At 42.8% G+C, this 24674-nt stretch overlaps 1 protein-coding gene across 3 annotated transcripts in view; it reads left to right on the top strand.

The window, feature by feature from the left end:
- The first annotated feature begins 1248 nt into the window (after positions 1-1248).
- Positions 1249-24674, top strand: part of DAAM1 (dishevelled associated activator of morphogenesis 1) — a 160580-nt gene continuing 137154 nt past the window's right edge. The window contains exon 1 of one of the 3 annotated variants that reach the window (XM_004426204.3): positions 1249-1381. The gene's annotated coding sequence lies outside the window, so the exon portion shown is untranslated. Of the gene's footprint in view, positions 1382-1482; positions 1527-24674 lie in introns of those variants that run through there. The other 2 variants (XM_087448432.1, XM_014784275.2) reach the window with 2 other exon arrangements.

Raw genomic sequence — 24674 nt, 5'->3', positions numbered from 1 at the left:
TAGGGGTGTGAGCTGATCCTCATATGTTTGAGACATCAAATGCCTTTATAATTTATTTTCTAACTGGAGTAACTAGCTGTATTGATTTTTTTCTTTTAAAAAGACCTGGAGATTTGCTCTCCATGTTAATTTTTCATAATATTTGGTATTTATTGAATAATGAAAAATGCCACGGAAAAATTTTACATATTAAAAATAAAATCTTCCTAAAGTTTACAATTCTACTACACACCTTTTGCTTACCTTTAAATAAACATTTAGATGTATTAAGATCACGTCGATTCTTGAACAGCAGGATGCTGAGTGGTTTAGGTCATTTAAAAATATTTGAAGAGAAAGGTATGGAGAATGAGGGGAGGGTGTTGTGGATTTAAAAGTACATGTATACATATGTATGTCATTTATTAAAACTTTAGACAAGGATGTTGTCTTCCCGGGAGTTGAGAGCCATCGGAGCGGGAAGTCCGCTGCAAGGAAGAACAAAAGCATGGCCGCGCGATAGTACTATCTCCGCAGCAGCAGCAGGCTCCCCGACGGAGGGCTGCGGCGACGTCAGTCTACTGCACCGCATTTTTATTAGTGACAGCCTCCGCTATTCCGTCAGCTGAGCCAACTAAGCTGTTCCCTGCGCTCCGGTTGGTCACCCGGACTCCCTTAACTGGGAGAAGGAAAGAGGAAAAGAAAGGTGATTTGTATCAAGGGGGGCACACGAGGATTTCTCTCCTTCGGGATCGGCGTCGCCTCACGCTCGGGGACGCGGGGGAATTCCAGACCGCGTTTAACCCAGAAACCAGCGCGTCCTATTAATTTGTTACCGCTCGTAGTGAAGGTAGTGAAAGGCTTCATCTTCTCTTTCCAGCTGGGGCCAAAGAGCCGGGTTGGTCAGAATTGCCGGGCCGGTGCGCTCTAGCCCTGGACCCCTTGGGGCCCTCAGAGCAAGCACCGGGCCGAGAGGAGGTCAAGTCAAAGGGCACGACCGCAGAGCTCACTACCCCTCCCAGCGCTGTCGGCACGCTTCTGCACGACCACCGCTAACACTGCAAGGCTGGAGGGCGGGGAGGGGGCGGGTCCCGGCGGGGGCGGGGCTAGGGGCGGGGACGAAGCGGCCGATGATTACGTCGGGAAGGGTAGTTTCGCGAACCGCAGTAGCGGGGCTACTCCGGCTCTGCTTGAGGGATCGGGACTACAGCTCCCAGGAGTCTGCGGGCCCAGCCAGGGAGTCCATGCGCAATGGGCGCCACATTGTATCCTATCAGGCTAGGAGAGGGTGATGTCACCTGCGAGTTGGTAACCTACGAGCAGCTGTGAAGGAAACTATTTAACCGGATCCCATTGTACCCGGAGCGCGGAGCCGCCTTTCCAGCATGCGGGGGCTGCTCAGGTAAGGGGGCGCGCCGCCTGGCTCGACGCACTCATTCATTGAGTGGTACCGCGCGGTGGCGCGGGGGTGGGCGCGCTTCTTCGGCCCGGGCGCTGGGTTCCCGGCGCGCCCTCTCGCTGCCTGCCCAGAGCTCCCGGGCCAGTAGGTAAATATTAAACCCGTCCTTCAGGTTGCGTCTGGGTGGGAACGGGACCTAACTCCCGGCTGCCAAGCTGGGTTTGGGAAAATGGCTGCAAGCACCGCGCAAAGCAAGGCGAGCTCGGGGGAAGGCGCCTCCAAGGACGGGCGTCCCTCCCTCTTTTCTTTCTGAGGCGCTTGGATGCCAAGAGAGCCGGCAGGGTACCACTCGCCACCTTGCTGCAGATACCCCGGGGCTGGGGCGCTGGGGGTCGTGGCCTCGGCTGGGGACTTATGGGTACTTTTGCTGTCGGGAGCCGCTGGCCCGGGAGGCTCCGAGAGGGAGAATCGTGCACTCGGAGGTGGCGACGAGGAAGGAGGGACTCGTTTACCCGTCCTCGTCGGAGCGGGACCCCCACCGTCCTTGGCACCCTCACTTCAGGCCTCACTCGAAAGAAATGGGGTGACTATAATTCAGGCAAAGTTGGACGCTAAAGGTCTAAAAGAGGAGGGAAACCCGCGCTGCGGAAGGAGCAAGGGGTGTTGGCAGACGGCGGCGCGGGGAGGCTGCGGCCCGGGTTCGAGGCGCAGCAGAGTGCTCCTGCCTCCCGTCCCTCTGGGGAGGGCGCATCTCGGTCCCCCCTGCACTGATTGCTCCCTCAACAAAGAGCACCTGAACTGGGGCTAAGCGTCTGCCCTGAGCCCTGGGCTGGGAGGGGGTAAGGCGGTGCGGGATGTCAAATAATCTAATGATAAGGAGCGCTCTGGGGCAGGAGGGCTGGGTAATCGGGTTTTCCCAGCTGGTGCCGAAAACCCAGCTGCTTGTGATCCCCTTGCTCTCGGACTGGAGACGTGCGTGAGGCGCGAGAACACTATTGTAAAATCCTCTGGATTTCCTTTCACTGTCCTTAGCACCGTATTCTTTCGCTTACTCACTCATTCATCAAACCCTGCTCGTGGCTCGGTTCTCAAGTTGCTCACAGCCTGAGGTTGGATGTTCTGTCTCTTGCCCCATAAAATATTTTAGGGTGCCCAGGAATGGATACCTACACTCCATCTCCCAGCCCCCCATCTCTGCCCGCAGGAGAGCATCAAGAGCAAATGCCACCCGTGACCGTTTTGCTCCCATTGAGCTGGTAGTTTCTTGAGGCTCGAGAAGGACCTAGTGAATTGGAGTTTGTCTGCAAGATGAATCCCGTTGCCATGGCGACTCCTGCCGTCGGAATCTTAACTGCTCCCACTGCTGTTTCGATTCGATGTGGCTCTGCGGGCAGCTGGGTGGGCGTGGCCAGTGGGTGTGGTCAAGTGCTCGCCCTGGGCCCAGCTGCTCTTTCCTTCTTACGAGTTTCACAGCCCCGAGGTTCTCTCCATTCTCTTGTAAACAGCTTGGACACAGTTCTTAGACCCCTTTCCCTCTCGCGTGCCCGTAGCTCGTCTCCCCACCTCCCTCCCCAGAAATAATTGTTTGGAGCCTTTTTCCTGAGGCAAACTGCGAAAATTATGGTTGAAAGATCTTCTTCCCCCTTCGGGCTAGCTGCATCATTTTCCTAATAACGTCTATCACCCGGTTGGAGGCCGCTTTCTCAAGGAGGGAGCTCTCCTCTGTTCTGGAGGAAGAGAGCTCCTGGGCCGTCAGTAAAGGTCCTCAGTTTGCCCTCGGTGCAAGTCCTGGGGAGTTTTTAGGGACAAGTAATAACTGAAATTGTATTCTGGAAGTCACAGCCGTCCCTTGTGGTTTTCACAGAATCTGAAAGCCTGCCTAGAGGATGCCGGTCCTTGAGATAGAAGCCCGCTGGGCTGGGATGTAGGAGGCTGGGTCCTGCTCTGGCCCTGTCATTACTGGCTACTGCCCTCTGGGGTTAACCCTTTACCTCTGGGGAACCTTGGTCTTTGGTGATGTGGGGAGAAGTAGAGAGGGTTTCCTAAGGTTGACTAGGTATAAAAGTCCTGTGACTCGAAGAAGGACTTGTTCAGTGTCTTTTATTTTTCTCGAAGAAATCTGAAGATGAGAGTTTAAACCCAGCTTCTGACACTGTGGCATTGGGTTAATATCTCTGAGTCTTACTTGTATGTATATAGCAAAATAGTCTGGCTCTTCATGGCAATCCTTCAAAGTGGGCAAGGCAGCCATATTACTATTTATAATGTTATTTCTAACACTACTGTTATCCCAGTGTCTGGACTTCTGTTTATCAAGAATTAATTGTTTAGGTTTTGCCTTTTTATAGATTCTCTATGAATGCAGTGGTGTGTAACTTAATTGCATTAAGTGTAATTGAATACACAAATACTTTGTTTCCCTTCTGTTTTCATTTCAGACCAAAGTGAATTATCACAGATACTGCAGTTAAGGGAGGAAAGGTGTGTATTTTTGAGCTTCTGTGCATGTGCATTTGCAGGCAGGTCCATGCTTGGGGATGCTGTGTACCAGATGGTTGACATTTGTCATCTCATTCTAAGTAGGTGACTACATCCCCCTGAGGAAACAGGATCAGAAGTTGTCACTCACTCTTCATTTTTGTCCTAGAACTTATTGTGGACTGAAAATCTCTTCAATTATCTGTTTACGTCTTGTCTTCCTATACTTCTGACACCATTTCCAATGTGTGGGTTTTTTTTCCCACTCGCCTAAGATCTTTGAGATCAGGGTCTTTGTCTTGTCTATCCCTGTCTCTCCAGTATTTAAAGCAGTGTTTGGCCATTGGTAAGTATTTAATAAATATTTGTTACATCAGTATTAGGTAGTAGAGCCATGATTGGATATCAAAGATCTGTATTCTTTCTACTGATAGTTCTGTCATCAACTATAATGTTCCCCATAGCTTTCCGTCAAGCAGTTTCATCTCAGCATAAACCAAAACTCCTGTGGAATGTGACTTGAAGTATAAAAGGCCTTCCATGTGTTTGAAATAGAATGATGTATTTTGTAATTATTTGCTTTTGGAATACATCATCCACATAGACTTTTTTTCCTACAATTCTTTTTTTTTTTTTTTTTTTGTGAGGGAGATCAGCCCTGAGCTAACATCCGTGCTAATCCTCCTCTTTTTTTGCTGAGGAAGACCGGCCCTGAGCTAACATCTATTGCCAATCCTCCTCCTTTTTTTTCCCCAAAGCCCCCCAATAGATAGTTGTACGTCATAGTTGCACATCCTTCTAGTTGCTGTATGTGGGACGCGGCCCCAGCATGGCCGGAGAAGCGGGGCGTCGGTGCGCGCTCAGGATCCGAACCCGGGCCGCCAGTAGCGGAGCGCGCGCACTCAACCGCTAAGCCACAGGGCCGGCCCTCCTACAATTCTTAATACAGTTCTTATTACCCCAAGCCAGACATTTCTACATTTCTCTCCATTGTACTATCCTTGGCCCAGACAACTTTCCCAGGAGGTGTATGACAGGAGAATAGGGAGAGAGACCAAGGCAAAGATACCTAGAGGCTGTTGCCAGGCCGCCTGCGGCTCCTGAGGCACCATTTAGGTAGAAGAGCTGGAGAGTAGCTCTCTCACCAGGGGTGGAGTTGTTCTGTGAAGAGGGTCAGTTGTCCCAGGCTGGCTGATGTGAGAGAGGAAGAGGGTGGGAGACATTTGTTCAATATTTGGAGAATCCTGTTAATATCCAGTGAGAGGGATTCTGTGGGTTTTCGGAAGTATCCATTAGTGAGGAGGTGTGACAATAAAGAGGGTGCGGCCAGTCTTGTCCTTGGGTGGTGCTTATGGAAGCTCAGTGAGTAGGTGCCAAGGAATTTGAATCCTGGCTTTCTTGCTTTGTGGATACGCTCTGGGTGTGAAGAATGTATGTATGTCTGTGTGTGGTTTTATTTGAGCTACTTCGTTTAAAAGGCTCCTTTTAGTGTTGGTATTATGGTCATCAGAACAAATAAGGTGTTTGCAAACACAACATAGTTAAGATTGAAAGTGTTTCATTTTGTAAATATTTTGGGGATGTTATAAAGAGTGGCTTTGGCTTGAGAATCTTGAGGTCTTCTGTGAAATCACTTAAAAAGTTACAGCTGTTGGATCAGGGGAAACAAGCTTTTCCAACAAAACTTGTTACCACTGAGAGCCTTAGGTGTTTGGTTCAGAAAATAATCACAGAGCTTGTCACTTCTGTGGGGCCCTCCCTGGCTTCGTGTCACGTTCCTGGTATTTCCAAGTGTTAAATCTTTCCTTATATTGCAGGTAACAAAGCAACTTTGCCAACTTAGGTTAGTAAACTTGTTTAATGAAAAGTCTTCTTTTTTGTTTTGTGATTTTTCTTCTTTGAATAAGGAATGTGGACTACTGTCACTTATTTTGGCTTTACAATTTCTACCTTGGTAATGGAGGAAATCTTCTAAGTGAGTATATATCTTAAACACTCACAGCATCAGTTCTTGGTTTTCCCAAGAGCTCAGTTTAGAGGCGAGTGATAGCACAGGTAATATTTAAGAAATCGGTAAGGAGGGCCGTTTCTGTATGTTGGCAGGGCAGCCTGGGGCTGAGGATACCTCTCTTGAAGTTACATTCACTAGCAAGTGCTTTTTTGTGTAGATTGTGCTTAGAGTGGCTGAGAGGAGCTGATAGAGATTGGAATTGAAAGATGGATCTGGAGGGCTCTCCCCTTCCTCCAAACCACCACTGAGTACCCCCACTGAAAGAGGGCCAGATGAAGATGAGATGCAGGTGGGTTTTGTTGACCTACATTCCACTCTAGCAGACTATATCTGCAGCAAAAAAAGTGTTTACCTTTTTATTTTTTGGCATCCTTTTTACTGTTCCAGGACCAAAGAACTGAGCATTTCAGAGTGAGTTTGCATTCATAGCACATGTGTCTAAAAATGAGTTAAATGTTAAATCCTAGGAACACAACAACAAGCATACAGAGGGCTCCCTGCCTCCCGCCGGCCCCATTAATCTGCACTTACCAAATACACCCTCAGCTTTGGTGAGCTTATTTTCCTCCTTGCTGTTTTAGCGCGCCTGGTTTTTACCCCTATCTGCGACTTCCTGCAGCAGTGGCCCCTCCTCATCTGGACGTGCACTCTTCTGAAAGTCTACATTCCTGTCCTTGCACAGCCAGCTTGAGTGCCCCAGCCTCCAGGAAGCCTTCTCTGCCTATCCTTCAGCTTTCACCTTCCCCTTCCTTTTTTTTTTTTTTTTTTTGTGAGGAAGATCAGCCCTGAGATAACATCTGCCAATCCTCCTCTTTTTGCTGAGGAAGCCTGGCCCTGGGCTCACATCCGTGCCCATCTTCCTCCACTTTATATGGGACACCGCCACAGCATGGCCTGACAAGTGGTGCATCAGTGCTCAGCCTGGCGGGGCCGCCAGCAGCGGAGCGCGTGCACTTTACCGCTGCACCACCGGGCCGGTCCCTGCTCCTTCCTCCTTAGAGCCCTTAGCCTGACTGCACAGCTGACCTTACAGCCAGCAGTCAAGGTATTTGAGGAACTGACCTTGTGCCAGGCCCTTCCTAACACTTCACATGTGGGCTTAACCTGGGACTCCTCACAACAACTGTGTGAGGTAGGTACTAGCATCACCGTTTTACAGCTGAGGAAACTGAGGAATGAAGAAGTGAAGGAACTTGCCTAGCTCAGGTCACACAGCTACTCAGTGGCAGCCCAGGTTAGGGACCCAGGCAGCCTAGTTCTTTACACCCCACGCTGTTGCCTCGCCTCTAGTTTTCCTATGTTATATTCTTTTCTCTCCATCAAGTTGGAGGAATCACAACTTCCTTTGCATCTCTTAACTCTGAAACAGTGCTGGGTCAATAAGTGCTGGATCGGTTGAGAGTAAAAGTGCTGCTTCACTTAATGGTTTCTTATACGTAGCCTGATTTTTCTGGAACAGAAAATGTTGCATGAGATTAAAATGGTTGCATTTGCTTGTTTGAATGATAAGAACTTTTGAACTCCCTCCTTTTTGCTATGTGAATGATAGGCAAATTCTTTGAAAAAGTAAATGCTCTTATGTGCCATCTCGAACTTTATTTGGAGCCTGTCCAGCCTTAGACCCTATTTGTTAACTGAAGTGCCCTTTCAGTAGGTTGAATCTCTTATCTGAAAAAATCCCTTCTCACCCAGAGCAGGGCCACAGAAGCTTGCTTTGCGAGTTAAGAGGGCCCATAACTTCTTAGCTTCCCTTCTCCCTGTTGTCTTTTAACATAAATTGTGAAAGCTCTTTTGAAAAGAAAATGATGAAAACTTGACCAGTAGTCAAACATGTAATCTGATAATGGGTATCCGTAGATATTAGAATAAGTTTTCCCCCCCACCTCAGAAGAGAGACTTTTATTTATTTTTACAGTGGAGCAAATTTGGCGCCAAATATACAATTGCCATTCTTTTAAACCATAGCCCCACTATTGTGAATTAAATGTGGAAAACTAGGGAAGCAAGTTCAATTTCTAATGTAGCTGGTGTGATTTCCTGACTTACAACAGATCTTTTCCTTTTGGCTTAAAACTGGAGATTGTGCCACTTTGACAATATTTAATGAAGACAATTGACTAAAACACAAACTGTGTCATTTAGGGAAATAATAGGAAAGTTATGCCCTAATAGCATATTGCCAGGAAGGGAAAAGGAAAACAAAAACCTCGTTATCCATTAGGCTAGTCAAACATAATATTCATTCCACAGACATTGATTTCAGAAGCTTTTGTTTATTTTTTTCATTCATCTTGTTACATTTCCTAAGTATGTCATTCACCTTTAGTAATAACCTGAGCTCATTCTGTTCTATAAATTGCACCAGGATTCGACTTGAAGGTTACTTGTGTTTCTGCCAGGTGTACAATTAGGGTCACCTATTAAACTGGTCTTTGTCCTTTTCATTTCTGAAAAAAAGATCTTCTGTGCGATTGGCAAACTTTGCCCATCTGATGGACTGAGTTTAGCCTTCCAAGAGTAGATAGCCCAGATCCGAACATTGGGGATTGTCTGGGTGATACAGATGCCCATATTCTGTTTTCTGAGATGGGTTCTTATATTCTGGCTTATTGGCTAAGCTCACTTTTTAGTGGCGTACAAACAAGGTCAGGACATGGGTTAGCTCTGCCTTGTTTTGGAGCCACAACTGCTCCTGTAATCCTAGTCGCCTTTTTTTTTTTTTTTTTTTAACTCATCATGGTCTTGGCCACAAAAGAGACTAGACAGTACACTGTGAATATATCAGTGCATAGCCATCACCACTAGGGGCAAAAGATGGTGCCGTATTATAAAATGAACTGATTTCAGACCTCATGAGTTGGAGGCAAGGCTTTGCCAAGGAACTCCATGCTTCTGACAGGTGTCCTCCTGTGAGGAGTGGGTTAGGACTAGGGGCGGCTCCCTCAACCTTGCCAAAGCCCCATAGTCTTTTCTCTTTTGGGGGGGATGTGACCGAAATTGTTAGTGTGTGTTTTGGTGCCACCTCTGGGCTTTGCTCTTCTTCCATAGAGCTTCTGCAGATTTGCAACCTAGAAGAAGAGTAAGGATTGTGGTCAACATCATTCACCAAGTGAGTTAGATTGTTCGTATGTGTTTAGGCTTAAATTTGTATTTGTTTCATAGAGATTTGGTAAAACTGAGCAGTGAAATGTCAAGACACAAGTTAAGTTAGAACCTGCAGTTCTGTGAGAAGAGGGTTAGACTAGAGACCCTTCTAAATCCTGAGAATTGATTGCAAAACTTATTGTAAAAAGTTAAAGTGAATCAGACAAATTAAACCATTTGAAGGACTGTGCTGCATTCTCGTTCTCTACTCTTGAAGGTTGGTGAAATTGTGGATACAGAAAATGTCATATGGTTCTGTCCAAGGTAAATGATTTAGTATATTTTTTTAAAAATGCATTTACAGTTACCCATATTAGTGGCTGTTATTTGATTTAGAATGTTGGTGGCAAAAGAAATAACTAACATTTCTCTGTTTCCCATTCTGCTTGTTTGTGGCAATCTTGTTTGCATTAGAGGTAACTCCCCACCCTGCCCCATTGCCCAGCCCTCAATGGTAATTCAAACTAAGAGTCAGAGAGGCTGTGGAATGAATTGTGCTGGAATTGAAGCTGATCTCTGAGACTGTACCATGTTCTCAGAAGGTTCAATGAAAGGCCTGTCATTATATTTTTGTATTATTAAAATCAAGAATAGAGATTGGATTGGACTAGAAAACCTTTATGACCCATTTGGAGCTTGACATTCTGTGAGTAGGTGACACTCCTAACTACAGAAGTTCCAGGAACTGTGGCAGGAAACAACTTTGCATGTGACATTTTCTGCTAAGAGATTTAAAATTAAAAAAATATATATTATTTTTACTTTGACCCAATTTCTATTCAGGCTGTGACTGAGCTACCTTGCTTCCAAGCTCCACCTTTTCCTACTATGCTCCTTGGATTGTAACTTGAGGCTGGAGGACCAGTAAACTGCTTTCTTGCCAGTTCTGCTCTCACAGCCTCTCTATGGGCAGAAGGAGAAGGTTGTCCCCAGTTGGCCAGGTTCCATATGAGGGGAGCCATAATCACTGACCTTACAAGGAAGCACATCTTCCCCCTTAACCTCCTGACTTAGGATGTGGCAGCAGAGAGAGGACAGCTTACATTTTAATTCTCCCAAGCTCAGATTGTTTTTCTGATGGAAGAAGTTGGGGAAGTAGGTGGAGGGGAGGACAGAGGGAGTTATTGGATTTCACTTATCTTATCATTTGTTTCCCTCTGGATTGCCTTTGTTTATACTGTGTCTTCAGGCCAGGAATTCCTCCAACAGAAAGCATGCATACACACGGGGATGTTCAGGTCCCGGCTTCCTCCTTATTGTGTTCCGTTTGCTGACTTGGCCTTCCTCTCCGCAGCCTGATCTGAAAGGAGGGCTGGAGATTTTTAACCTGCTTTTAATTCTTCCATTATGTGGGCAAGAGATCTTAAAACAGTGACTTGGGGCAAACGTGTTAATGATTTTTCTAAACAGGGAAAGAGGATGATGCTGAGTGGGTTTAAATTTAACATCTACGTATAACTTATTTATGTTGGTAGAGGGTTTAGTCACAAATGTTTGATACCTTGAAAGAAATCCCTTTGCCTTTTGATTGCTCTTTGCAGTTGCACAGAGGAAAAAGACACACCAGTTGATTTTAGGTTCAGACTTGGGAAATCCTTTAAATTTACTGGGCCTCTGTATCCTCATCTGTGAAACGATGTGAAAATTCTAAAATTTTGTGAGAACGGTATCATCTTAAAATAATGACCTGACTTATATGGCATTATGTAATATTGATGTAATAGCCACTGGGTTTCCCTAGAATGGAGATCATGGGGGGAACTCGATTTTTTTACTTTCAGGGCTTCCAATGTTGGCCCCTGCTCTTAGCACAATGTACCTGAGACCCTGTGCTTGGCTGGAGCTAGAGATCTGATCTCTAGGCTATTCTCCTTAACTGAACAGTTCTGGTCGCATTCCCCAGTCCTGGGGCTCAGGAAGTTCCATAGGCTATAAGGGATGAGGCTAGACAGTGTCTTTGGGTGATCAAAGATCTGTTTAAATTGATCTCTTTAAACCAGAGTTTGATCACCTTTGGTACACAGGATGGATGTAGTCAGCTCTCATGTTTTGTTTGGCCAGCACAGTGTTATTTTTAAAAATGGAATGACTTTAGTGAACATTTGCATTCTGATTTGGCACAGACCTCACCACACCCTAGTGCCTTATATACAGCCACTTTGTTCATGTGATATTTCCTTACCTTCTTGGCCTTTGAGTTTGTGTTCCCTGTTTGAAACTAAATTAAATTGCAATAAGAGTCTCTTCAAACATTTATCCAACAGTGGGCTGGCAAATGACCTAGTCCAGGGTTTCTCAAGGCTATTGGCATTTTGGACGGGATAGTTCTTGTTGGGGGCTGTGCTGTGCACTATAGGATGTTTAGCGGCATCCTTGGCCTCTACCCAGTAGATGCCAGTAGCAACCTTTTCCCAGTTGTAACAACCAAAAATGTCTCCAGACGTTGCCAAATGTCCCCTGGGGAGCAGAATCACCCTGGTTGAGAGCCAGCTGACAGATTTTGGATGGCCTGAGAACTTTAAACATTGGACCAGGCTTGGATATTTAGGGATAAATTGGAATTCATCTGGGAAAGTGAGCTACCCTGCTGTTTTTAGTTATTTGGGCAGTTGGCTAGAGCAAAGTAAAGGTCAGTGGATGAGACCTTTCAGGGTCACTTCTCCATTCTTCCATGACCACTGCCTGGGAGGCCAGCCACATTTTAAGGACATGTCCTTGGTCACAACAGGGGACTCTGTGAGACACTGATGCTGGGTCAGGGCAAGCCCACCAGAGCTAGTGGGTAAACAACTTTGAAGCCTGTGGCCTATGTTGGCAGGTCAGTAATGTTATCTGTGGATAAGGAAGATGAGGCTTTGGGGAGAGAAAGGGTCAACTCTGTCATTATTGTCAAAGGCCAAAATGCTTTAAAGAAAGGGGGCCTTCAGCCTTTAAAAACGGCAGCTTATCTCAGATCAGCAGTGTGGGAAGAGCTCTGAAGAGGATTAAAAGAGTGATGTTACTTTTTTTTTTTCCTCCCTCACACAAGAATGTCTTTAAAACTTGACTCTAAAACTTGGTCTTTGGCAACACTTAGACTTGCCTTGCCTCTCAGAAAAACGTTGATAGGATTTTCAGTGTACAAAGGGAGAATGTTCTGAAGTTTTTTTTTTTTGTTTTTTTTTGTTTTTTTTTTGTGAGGAAGATCAGCCCTGAGCTAACATCAGTGCTAATCCTCCTCTTTTTGCTGAGGCAGACCGGCTCTGAGCTAACATCTATTGCCAATCCTCCTCCTTATTTCCCCCACAGCCCCAGTAGATAGTTGTGTGTCGTAGTTGCACATCCTTCTAGTTGCTGTATGTGGGACGCGGCCTCAGCATGGCTGGAGAAGCGGTGTGTTGGTGCGCGCCTGGGATCCGAACCCAGGCCGCCAGTATCGGAGTGCTCGCACTTAACCGCTAAGCCATGGGGCCCACCCATGAAGTTTTAATTAACTAACCCAAGCTCAGTTCTTGAGCAACTAATGCAAAGATAATGCTTAGGGGAGCACGAAGTTAAAATGTAAACCCAAGTCCCTTCTCAGAGGGATGGGTGGGACTTGCGAAGGGATCCCTGCTCTTCCTGAAGGCTGTGTGTTGGTTCTCCACCCTGGATGGGCATAGGGATTCTCCATGGTGGATTTAAAAAAGAGTCATCAGTAGGTCTGGGAGTCAGGCCCAATCTCCAGGATTCTTTTTTTATTTTTATGAGATCATCAGCCCTGTGCTAACATCTGCCAATCCTCCTCTTTTTCTACTGAGGAAGAGTGGCCCTGGGCTAACATCCGTGCCCATGTTTCTCCACTTTATATGGGACGCCCTTACAGCATGGCTTGACAAGCGGTGCATCAGTGCGCGCCCGGGATCCCAACCTGCGAACCCCAGACCCCAGCAGCAGAGTGCGCACACTTAACTGCTTGCGCCACTGGGCCGGGCTGCCCGGTCCCTCTCCAGGATTCTTAAAGCTCCTCAGGTAATTCTGACATTTAGCCAGGACTGAAAACAAGTGGGATGAGCAAAAGATTTTGCATTTGGGAAACGTGGTTAAGTTGAAGCTGTGTGCTCGGCCTGGGTGGCTGGCTGGTTAAATGCCCAGCTTTGTTTTTAAAAATTTTGCATCTTTTGGTATGAATATTTTTTTACTTTTCAGGAATTTTGAATTTGTAAAAAGGATAGATCTTTTACATGTGGTATAGTATGTATTATCTAATACATGGAACCTAATGCTTCTAATAATCTTGAAACTTTATTATATTTTGGCAGGCTTTACTGAAAAAGTTGGGAAAGTTATCCTCTCCTTTTCCAGATGCTTCCCTGGGAGGACCAATTTGCATATTAACCTATTGTTTAAAAGAAAAGGAGACAGAAACCACCCAATCACAAATGGCCAACACCATGAGTGCCCTTGAGATAAAGTGGGTGGGAGAGTAGTAGTAAATGCTCTTACTAGCTTCTATTCTAGAAAAATCGAGATCCTAGAAGGATTTAGATATTTCACAGCTAAGTGGAACTCATTGAGTTTCCCATCAGGCTCGTCTCTGGCTTCGCAAACTGGGTAGGATTTGTCTGTTGTAAGTTTCCTTCCTCAGCCTGTGCCATGTGCTGCCATGGAGGACCACCAAGTCCTAGACTTGTAACTACCCACGGTGGGAAAGAGTAAAATGGCTCCTTTTACTTGGATTTTTCCTTAGAATTTCAGATTCAGGTTTCTATCAAGCATAGCAGGGGGGCAAGGGAATAACCAAGTTTTAGGGGAAAATATACTGGGCATTTTATGGACTATCTCATAAGCCATGGAAACAACACCTTGAAACATCATTCATTTGGCAAGTAAAAAATGTTTTAATGTTGGATATGAACATTTCAGAATGCTATTTTAAATCCCAGACTTTTAAATTTAAAATATAGAACTTTTGTTTTACTTAAGTAAAGCTCAGATCATCTTTTCTCTTCAGCTTCTGAAATAAACAAATTGTGTTGTGCAATAGATGAAGAGTCTCCCCAATGAAAGATTCTTTTTTGATTTTTGTTTTGTTTTTTTGTGAGGAAGATCAGCCCTGAGCTAACATCCGTTGCCAATCTTCCTCTTTTTGCTGAGGAAGACTGGCCCTGGGCTAACATGTGTGCCCATCTTCCTCTACTTTATATGGGACGCCGCCACAGCATGGCTTGACAAGCGGTGTGTCGGTGCGCCCCCGGGATCCAAACCTGCGAACCCCAGGCTGCTGAAGCAGAGCGCGTGCACTTAACCGCTTGCGCCACTGGGCTGGCCCCCCCAGTGAAAGATTCTTTGCTTACACTGGCAAGTAGTTTCGTGTTTTGCTTATTTGGATCATGTCTGTGTTTTCAAAGGAACGTTCATAACATCCGTTATAGGGAGCAATACTCTACAATCCCAAATCACAGTTTTTCCAGTATTTGTTATGCCTATAGATCAAATCTTCTTCCCTCAGTTCTTTTCTTCCCTAAATGTTGATTTTGAGTCTCAAATAGCCAATGTTATCTAGTACTAGAGGAAAATTCATTAGCATGACATGGTAATAAAGAATGACAGTTAAAAAGAAAGAATACAGGGTTTCTTTTTAGGGGTGATGAAAATATTCTAAAATTAGTGGTAATGGTTACACAGTTTGTAAATATACTAAAACCGCTAAACTGTACATTTTATATAGATGAATATTATGGTATGTGAATTATATCTCAAAGCTTATTTCAAAAAAGGCTAAGAAGAATCAGACTAAATACAACCTTAGAAGCCAAATTTTAGACTGTAGGAATAATATCTATGACTTACTTTTCCATTTATTTTCTTCATGTACATCTTAATTTTTCCTATAAATAGATGTATAGCATGGATGAAGAATGATTGTGATAATCCCTTAATATTTATGGACCACATGAGACATGGGAAACTTTGTTATAAAGAAATTTTTGTTGTAATGGAATCAAGCTCATATTTTTCTTATACCTCCTAATTGTGAGCTAGGGCATTAAAGGATAGAAAGCTTTGCACTATTTTATAAAATATCTGCAGTGATCATAAGCTAAGGGTTTGGTGATACATTTGGCTTAGTCACAATTTGCTTTAAACTTGTTGCATTTGATTATTTTGCAGGATTTTTCTGCTGTAGCCTTTACACTGTAAAGAGCACTCAAGTATGTAATCTTGCCTGTAAAGCTAACTGTGTGTGTGTTGGATAAAGGAATATTTCATTTATAAAGGATTATGTAGCTCAAGGTTTCTCAAATTTGGATTCATGATCCTTTCAGAAACACTGCATTAAAAATTGACTTGGTGAGTGTTTAGGTACTCACTTGGTGCCAGTGGGATCATAAACTCATGGTGCAGAGGTAGGCTTTGAGGTACTGCAGTACTATGCTGGTATGAGATGCTTATCCAGGCATATTAGTTTTATTGCTGCGTAACGGATTACCACACTTTTAGCAGCTTAAAACCTCACTTGGTCAGGAGTCTGGGCATGCTGTGGCTAGGTTCTCTGCTCAGGGTCTCACCAGGCTAAAACTCAACGTGTCAGACAAGGCTGTAGTTTCTCATCTGGGGCTTGGGGGATTCTTCCAGACTCACTGGTTGTTGGCAGAATTTATTTCCTTGTGACTGTAGGTCTGACGACTGCTAGCTGTTGGCCAGGGACTGCCTTTAGCTCCTAGAGGCCTTCCATATTCCATGCCAGATGGCACACATTGGCAGTTCACACATGGATGTTTGCTTTCTTCCAGGCTAGCTGGAGCGCATCTCTCTGCCTTCCTTTTACGTAATCAGCCAAAGAAAACACTAATTTTAAGGGCTCACCTGATTAGCTTAGGCCCACCTAGGATAGTCTCCCTTTGACGATACAGTGTAACATAATCATTGTATTCATAGGTTCTACTCACACTCAAAGGGTGGGGAGGGGGGGTCACTTAAAGTTCTGCCTATCATATCAAGTAACAAATTATGCTAATGTAGATGATTAAGTTGAAAATACAAAATAAAAAAATGGATGGCACCTCACAATTATGCTTCAGGACCCCCTCTGTCTTCTTAAAATCTCCCCCTCAGATTTATTGCTTTCCATTCCTACTTTTCTTATTTTATGTAGAGTGAAAATGAAGATTAAAAAGAAGTTTTATTATTGAAAATTTCCTACAAGCACACACACACACACATGCACACAGAGACTAACATAACTAGTCTGAGAATCCTCTGTATACCCACAGCTTTACCAATTATTGATTCATGACTAGTCTTTCATTTCTACTCCCGACTATTTTCCATCAACTCGGGGATTATTTTAAAGCAAATTCTAGACATCATGTAATTTCATCTGTAAGTATTTCAGTATTTATGTCCAAAAAAATCAGGACTCTTTAAAAACATAACTAAATTGCCATTATCATACCTAAAATAGTTTATATTATTTCTTTAAAATCACCAGACATCCTAGTCAGCTTTCAAATTTCCCCTTGACTTTTTAAAAAGTTTGTCCAACTGAGGATTCAAGTAGGGTTCATACATTACGGTTTTTTATATGCCCTTTACACCTCTTTAAATCCTGTGCAGTATTTTCCTTGCAGCTTACTTGTGAAAAGAACTGAGTTATTTGTCCTGGAGAATTTCCCACTGTCTGGACCTCATGGTACAACATCTCTCTCTTTCCATAAATTAGTTAAAATGAAAATAATTGATTCCATGGACTTATCTGGTCACTAGAAGTAGAAAAGGTTATTTGGTAAACAGAACGTATAGATACAACTGACTAGATTCATGTGTGTATAGATATTTAGAAAAGTATTTGAGAGTAGAACAAATATTTTTAGGATTTTCAGATTCCTATTACTGAGAGCAGTCTAAGTGTTGTGTACTTACAGTGCATGAATTACTTCAGTTTAAATTCTTATAGAAAATATGCAATATATAGATTCATTAAGTGATACTTGGAATTGTTTAGTTCTTTGGCCTAAGGGTTTTTGTTAATCAGGTTTTAGTTTCCATAAAAGGCAAAAAAAAAATTCTTAAGGAGGAAGGTATTTCGATTTTGAGTTTTGGAAAATAACCAGAAATTTTAAATTGTGAAGATTGTGAAATTGCTTTTTTATATTAGGGCTTTGCTAGTTATTTCATATCTGTAGGCTCTCCAAAGACATGTGCTTTGTCCTCAAAGAACAGGATGTGTATATTAAATCCTCACCATTAGAATATTCTATTTTAAAAAAGGCAACACGGGGCCAGGCCGGTGGCCTAGCAGTTAGGTTTGCACGCTCTGCTTTGGCGGCCTGGGGTTTGCAGGTTCGGACCCCAGGCATGGACCTATGCACTGCTTATCAAGCCGTACTGTGGTGACATCCCATATCAAGTGGAGGAAGATGGGCATGGATGTTAGCCCAGGGCCAATCTTCCTCAGCAAAGAGAGGAGGATTGGCAACAGATGTTAGCTCAGGGCTAATCTTCCTCACAGGCACACACAATAAAAGCAACACTTAATTTTGTTTTAAGAGAACAATTTTATATGACTGCCATTTAAAGAAAGTAGAAGAGGTTATCTAATTTAAATTCTGTTTTGGAGGAAAAAATAGCATTGGGTTGAGATAAGTAAAAGCTTACTTAAGAGCATAATAACTTAGAATAGGGGATACAACTTTTTCTCTAAAGGACTAGATAGTAAAAAATTTTAGGCTTTGTAGGCCATGCTGTCCCTGTCAAGTATTCAATTCTGCCATTGTTCTAGGAGAAGCAGCCAGAGACAATATATAAAGAAATGGGTGTGGCAAGTTGGGAAGAACTGACATGTTGACATTATTGAGTCTTCCTATCCATGAACATGGAATATCTCGCCAGTTATTTAGTTCTTTGATTTTGTTCATCAGAGTTTTATAGTTTTCCTCATATAGATCTCATATACATTTTTTTTTAAAGATTTATACCTAAGTATTTCATTTTTGAGGGTACTAATGTAAATGGTATTGTGTTTTTAATTTCAAATTTGACTCATTCATTGTTGGTATATCGGAATGCAGCTGACTTTTATATGTTCACCTTGTATCCTGCAACCTAGTTTTTTGTAGGTAGTCTTCATCAAGTTGTGGAAGTTCCTCTCTATTCCTAGTTTACTGGAAATTTTTATCATGAATGGGCGTTGGATTTCCTCAAATACTTTTTCTGCATCTATTGATATGATCATGTGATTTCCTTACCTGGGATAAATCCCACTTGATTGTGGTGTATAATTCTTTTTATACATTGTTGGATTCAATTTGCTAATATTTTATTGAGAATTTCTGCATCTAAGTTCATGAGAGATACTGGTCTATAATTTTCTCGTAATGTCTTTTTCTGGTTTTGCTATTAGGATAATGCTGGCCTCATAGAATGAGTTAGGAAGTATTCCCTCTGCTTATATCCTCTGGAAGAGATGGTAAAGAATTGATATAATTTTTCCCTTAAATGTTTGGTAGAATTCACCAGTGAACCCATCTGGGCCTGGTGCTTTCTGTTTTAGAAGGCTATTAATTATTGGGCTTTCTGTTTTTATTAATGTTATGATCTGTATGCAGAAACTGATCTGCTTGTAGATAGTTGATGCCAAAGAATAATTTTCAGAGTTTAAAAAGAAGGTTCTCAAAATTATAAAATAAACATGTCAGCAATTTTAACTCATTAATTAGTGAGGGAACCAGTAAGATGTTAAGACCAGTTCAAAGGAGAATTTGAAGAACATCCATTTTGTAACCATGTGACAGGATTTCCTACCTTTTTAAAGCTGTATAGTATTTGTTGTATGTGTACATCACATTTTGTTTATCTGTTCACCCATTGATGGACATTTGGGTGGCTTCCACCTCTTTGCTGTTGTGACTAATGCTGCTGTGAACATGGGTGTGCAAATATCTCTTCGAGACCATGCTTTCAATTTTTTTGGGTATATACCCAGAAGTAGGATATGCCCAGAGGCTGGATCATATGGTAGTTCTATTTTTAATATTTTGAAAAACTGAAGTACTGTTTTTCATAGCAGCTGTACCATTTTACATTCCCACCAATAAAAGTGCACATCTTTGCCAACGTTTATTTTCTGTTTTTTTGATAGTAGCCATCCCAATGGGAGGGAGGTTATTAAACATCGTAATAAACTTCTTAGATGGCTGCATTTATTTCCATTTTATGTGCAGTGTAGGGTGATCATTTTCCTAATGTTTTTCCATTAAAATTATGAACATCTTTTTCATGTTTCACGTTATTTCCTTAGGATGCATTCTTAGAAATGAAATAAATGGGTCAAAATGTATATAATTTTAAAGTTTTTTGTAAGTACTGCCCAATTATCCTCAAGAAGGATTTTGCCAGAGGACAGTGTAACGAGGTCTTAAAGTATCTTTCATTTCACCTATGTCTGTGTTGAGTATTATTAGTTAACAGTTATCTGTGATTTAGCAACTGGCAAATGCTATCACATTGTATTTTAATGTGCATTTTAAAAATTTGTTAAATAGTACTTTTTTCTCCAGGCCATTTGTATTTTTCCTCTCTCAAATGGCCTGTTTGCCCATTGTCTGAGTCTCAATGTTTTGAACAGATCATAAGAGATTAATTAGCAATGCAAATATGCAGCTACCAGAACTTTTCATAAATATAGTAAACAATCATGAAACCCATTAGAAGGAAAGTTATGTGATCTCCAGGCATATTTAAAATGACCTAAAATATTTCTCTGTGATTAAGGATCTCTGGCTGCAGATTTGCATAATTATCATCATAAGCCCTTTTTTCATTATCAAACCTTAGGTCAGTTCCTGTCATTTTATGGCCAATTTGCATTTCCTGGAGTGCCTCAGTGGCTTCTGACTCAAATGTGGTTTTCTGCTGCTACTGAAACTGCTATAGAGAAGGTGTTTCTGAAGGCAGAGAGAACAGGGAGATGATATGTGGTTTTTCCATTGGACTGAACATGTTTGGAAGACTAGGAGGTAGAACAATGAAATAACCCAAATATTAGGAGGAGGGAGGCAGAAGTTTATATGAGAATGGTTTATGTGATAAAAGAAATGTTATACCCAGTACTTTTTGTTTATAAATGGTGTCATAAAACAGATACTCACATGCTTAGCTAAAATATTTAAAGCATTGCCTACAAACACCTCCTATTACAAAAATGCTGTACTCATCACAGTCTGATTGTCTTCATGTCACTGTATCATAAGTCAGTGTTGTGGGAGAAATGGGTTTTCTCCTACCTTGAGTGCTTTAGGTTTGTTCTAACTTAAAGAGAATAATCCTCTTCCAAGCATAGAGAGAGGGGTTCATGTTTTGAAACTAATTTTAGATGGTTATGGTAACCCAGTAATAGACTATGATGCAGTGTTTCCCACCATTTTAGAGAAGACCACTTATTCGGTATAATCATGGTTCTGTTCACTTTTGTTTTTTTCTGGAACTCTGTTTTGAGGTGCTGCAGCTATGTCTTTTCTTTTAAGAAGTAACAAACAGGGGCCGGTCCCGTAGCTTAGCCGTTAATTGCGCGCTCTCCGCTGCTGGCGGCCCGGGTTCGGATCCCAGGCGTGCACCGATGCACCGCTCCTCCGGCCTCCGCATCCCATATACAGCAACTAGAAGGATGTGCAACTATGACATACAACTATCTACTGGGGCTTTGGGGAAAAAAAGGAGGAGGATTGGCAATAGATGTTAGCTCAGAGCCGGTCTTCCTCAGCAAAAAGAGGAGGATTAGCATGGATGTTAGCTCAGGGCTGATCTTCCTCACAAAAAAAAAAAAAAAAAAAGAAGTAACAAACAAAACGCACAGCACATACTGGGGAGCTCTCTGGTAAGGCAGGTGTTGGCAGGTAGTCCCTGTGCCTTTGTTTGGGAGATGTGGTTTGACCTAGGGGTGCAGTGGTTGTTACGGGAAGAGTTCAGGGAGAACAGCGCAAAAGTGACCTCTTCTCCCTGTAACCTCAATTCCTGTCTTCCTAGCCTGGGAGAATGGATATTTCTCCTCAGCTGACTCGTTAGTTCCCAGGCACCATTCAAAGCACAGGTGGTTTGACTCATTATAAAATTGACCTGCTATAAAATAGCAGGATTTCGAAGAATGCCAAATGCCTTTCCAAGTTAAGACTTAGATACTTCACACATTCTGTGGACAGATGACACCTCCAATGTAAAACGGACCATGAGATGTTTTACCTTAATTTTCTATAATGTTTTCTTGACTTGCAATGGCAAAATCTTTTTAATGAAATATCTTTAATGTGAAACAGAATAGAGATTATAAAGTCTTTTATTCTGTGGCTGGTAAAGTTCTGGACTAAAAGTATTCAAACATACTTTTCCTGTTAGTGGTAAAGACTTCCATATTATTTTATGAATTTACCAAAAAAATTGATGTAAGAAATATAAAACACTGCTCTGTCACTTTCATAATTTTATTTATTTATTTATTTATTTTCCCCCCAAAGCCCCAGTAGATAGTTGTAGTCATAGCTGCACATCCTTCTAGTTGCCGTATGTGGGACGCGGCCTCAGCATGGACGGAGAAGCAGTGCGTCGGTGCGCGCCCGGAATCCGAACCTGGGCCGCCAGCAGCGGAGCGTGCACACTTAACCGCTAAGCCACGGGGCTGGCCCTTTTTTTTATAATTTTATTTATTTATTTGCTCTGTCACTTTCATATTCAGCCATTCCCTGTTAATTCTTATTATAAAAGAGTTAGGTGGAATATATGACTGATGGATTCACGTTTCGTAACTTTCTTTATGCAGGTTTCATTTTTTAAAGGTGCTAGTCCTAAGCACCTTTAAAAGGTCAAGCTTTGACTAACTGTAAGATATAACATGATTAATTTTCTACTGAGATTGGCAACAATTATTTGGTTTGTGTTTACTGAGATTCTCAAATGTATAATTTATCTTGTTTTGTTCTATTGCAAAAACACTTTCAATACCTAGGCTTGAAAATGACGAAGTATAGATCCATATTATAGCAATAACACTATAATTTACTTAGTACAATCATCCAGTTGAGAGGCATGAACTTTTTTGAAGTGGAATGTTTTTTTTTTATAGTGTCAGATGGAAAGGCTTTATATTATCAATTGTCCCAAGGAGAACTAATACCAGTAATTAAGTCAAAGTTTCAAACCACATATTATGGCTCATGTAGAAAAGTGTCTAGAGGGGGAATGCAAATTCTTTAGCCTGCTATCTGCTTGCGTGACTTTGGCCCACAATCTCTTGGGCTTCAATTTCCTCCCATGTAAAATGGAGAGCTTTGGATTAGCTCACCAGTCCTGACAGATTTGTTGTCTCCAGTGGCTTTTATTTTTATTTATTTATTTTTCCCCAAAGCCCCAGTAGATAGTTGTATGTCATAGATGCACATCCTTCTAGTTGCTGTACGTGGGACGCAGTCTCAGCATGGCCGGAGAAGCGGTGCATTGGTGCGCGCCCGGGATCCGAACCCGCGTCGCCAGCACCAGAGTGCACGCACTTAACCACTAAGCCACGGGGCCGGCCCTCCAGTGGCTTTTAAAGGAGGGTAGCATTCACTGTCTGAGTGAACCCTGAAAGTTCTGCATCAGAAATTAGAATGACTCCTTTTTAGACCTGGCAAAACTGAAACCTGAAATGAGTGATTTGCCTAGTTGAGTGGAATGACAGAATCGGACTTAGAACTCAGGATTCACTAAGTATCACATCATAGGTGATGTCTGCCCTGGATGTCAAGTACACATGTCCCTCCCCCACTTCCTATTCCCTCACAACTGTGGCAGACAGTGTTTATTAATGCTTATCTAAGGTGGCATTTTTTTCCCTACCCAGCCTGGACACAGCCTCAGAATCCTTCTCAAAGCAACACTCTAATAGCCACAGCTAATAGACAAGGGAACCTAACTAGTTTGACATTGTAGGTAGTAGAATCTTTAAAATAAAAAAGGCCACTGTAAGTTTTTTTTGAGGAGATTTACCTATATTGTTTAATTCAAGAGGAATGTTGTTGCTTTCTCTTTAGCAGTGGTTCCCAATGTGATGATTCTTTTTTAATTAAAAAAAAAAATTAGAGATTCCCACGTGACCATGAATTCAAGTAACGCTTTAAATGAATTTCAGTTTTATGAATCACAGCATATAAATTCATTTGGAAAAATGGGCAAACGTATCTATGTGAGACATTTACATGCTTATGGAAGACCCCTTATAATACCTTCCCCTATCCCCACCCACCAAGAATCAGGCATTAGAAACCATTACTCTATATACCACTTTGACTTTTTTCTTGGTTTCACTTTGGATTTTTTAAGTAGGATTGAGTTTTAGTTTTAAGAGATCTCATCAGTGGTTTTCATAGTATGTGCTGCTGTGTCCCAGTTCCAGGAGCTACCTCAGGGGAAATCCTCCTCTTGTCCCACACCTCTTCCAGCTTTCACCAGCCTGTCTGCTTCAAACTCACCTATATATTGGGGTTCTCCATGAGAGAACCATCATTTGGATAAAGGGTTTCACAGTTAAAAAAAAAAAATTGAAAACTACTGATAATCCCACTTTCCCATTTTATGCAGAGTGTTTCCGGGTTACCCTATTAGTTAACACTGGAGCCAGGGTGAGGCCCTTGATTGTCCGACTTGCAGGCCACTCTTCACCCCCTACCCGAGCTGCTATTCATAGGGGCAGTGGAGGATGTCAGCTGACACCACCACAGCTGGGAGGCAGCTCATACTTACAAGGAAAGAAAAATTGTTTACGTTGTAATACCAGGGGACTCAAATCTATTTCCACCCTTGAATAAAAGGTTATGTGGTGGTCATGTTTATAAATGTTTCCCTTGTTTGGGTGTGGGCTTCTCTCACTCTTTGGGGTAGGTGTAGGGAGGGTGAAGCTTTTTTTTTTTTTAAACTTAATTTTATTTTAAAATTGTAAAGAGTGATGCTATGGGCAGAAGACAGTTTTCCTTTCCCTTTTCTCCCTGCGCTGTGCCCCTTCCTATTGTGTTTGTGGCATGCTCTGCCTTGTCCTGATTTTAAGCACTAGCAGAGTCTCCGGTCCCTTTCCTGGATTTTGCTGTCTGATAAGAACCTCAGCGCTCATTTCTCTGTGGTGGTCGCCTATTGTCAGTATTAAACCAACATGCCATCAAGATATCAGCCAAATAGGGTGCTTAATGTACCCCATCTGGGCTACCTTTTTTTTTTTGCCTGGGGTCTCAGCACGAAGCCAGATGTCCCTTCAAAGCTCGCTGTGATTTCCAGCACTTGCTCACCTCGGCTTCCCTTGGACGTCTTGCCTGTAGGTGACCAGGGTAACCGGAACGATGTCTGTGGCAGTTGGCAGAGGGTGTTGTGTAGATCTCAGCTCTGTGCCTGGGTGTGGGGTGTTAAGTGTGGCCTGTTCCGACTCTCGGTTGGCGGGGCCCAGGCAGTGCTGGATGCTCCCACGACCCCTGACAGGCCACTTGCTTCCCTGCCTCCTCAGGAAGGTCATCCCATCAGGTGTGGAGATGCTTTTCTGTTAATGCAGCACTGCCACACACTGCACTTCAGTCAGTAGTGTCAGCCTCCTTCTTTCTCATGTATTTTAACAGATCTGATGATGAGAAACGGAAATGACTTTCTCTGGCCCAGCTCACTTTTTGCTAATGCAGCAGAGCCAAAAGTTAG

This window comes from Ceratotherium simum, chromosome 24 (assembly GCF_057802395.1).
Source record: "Ceratotherium simum simum isolate JZ-2026a chromosome 24, ASM5780239v1, whole genome shotgun sequence".
NCBI classification, from domain to species: Eukaryota; Metazoa; Chordata; class Mammalia; order Perissodactyla; family Rhinocerotidae; genus Ceratotherium; species Ceratotherium simum.
This window is presented reverse-complemented; position numbering and strand designations above follow the sequence as displayed.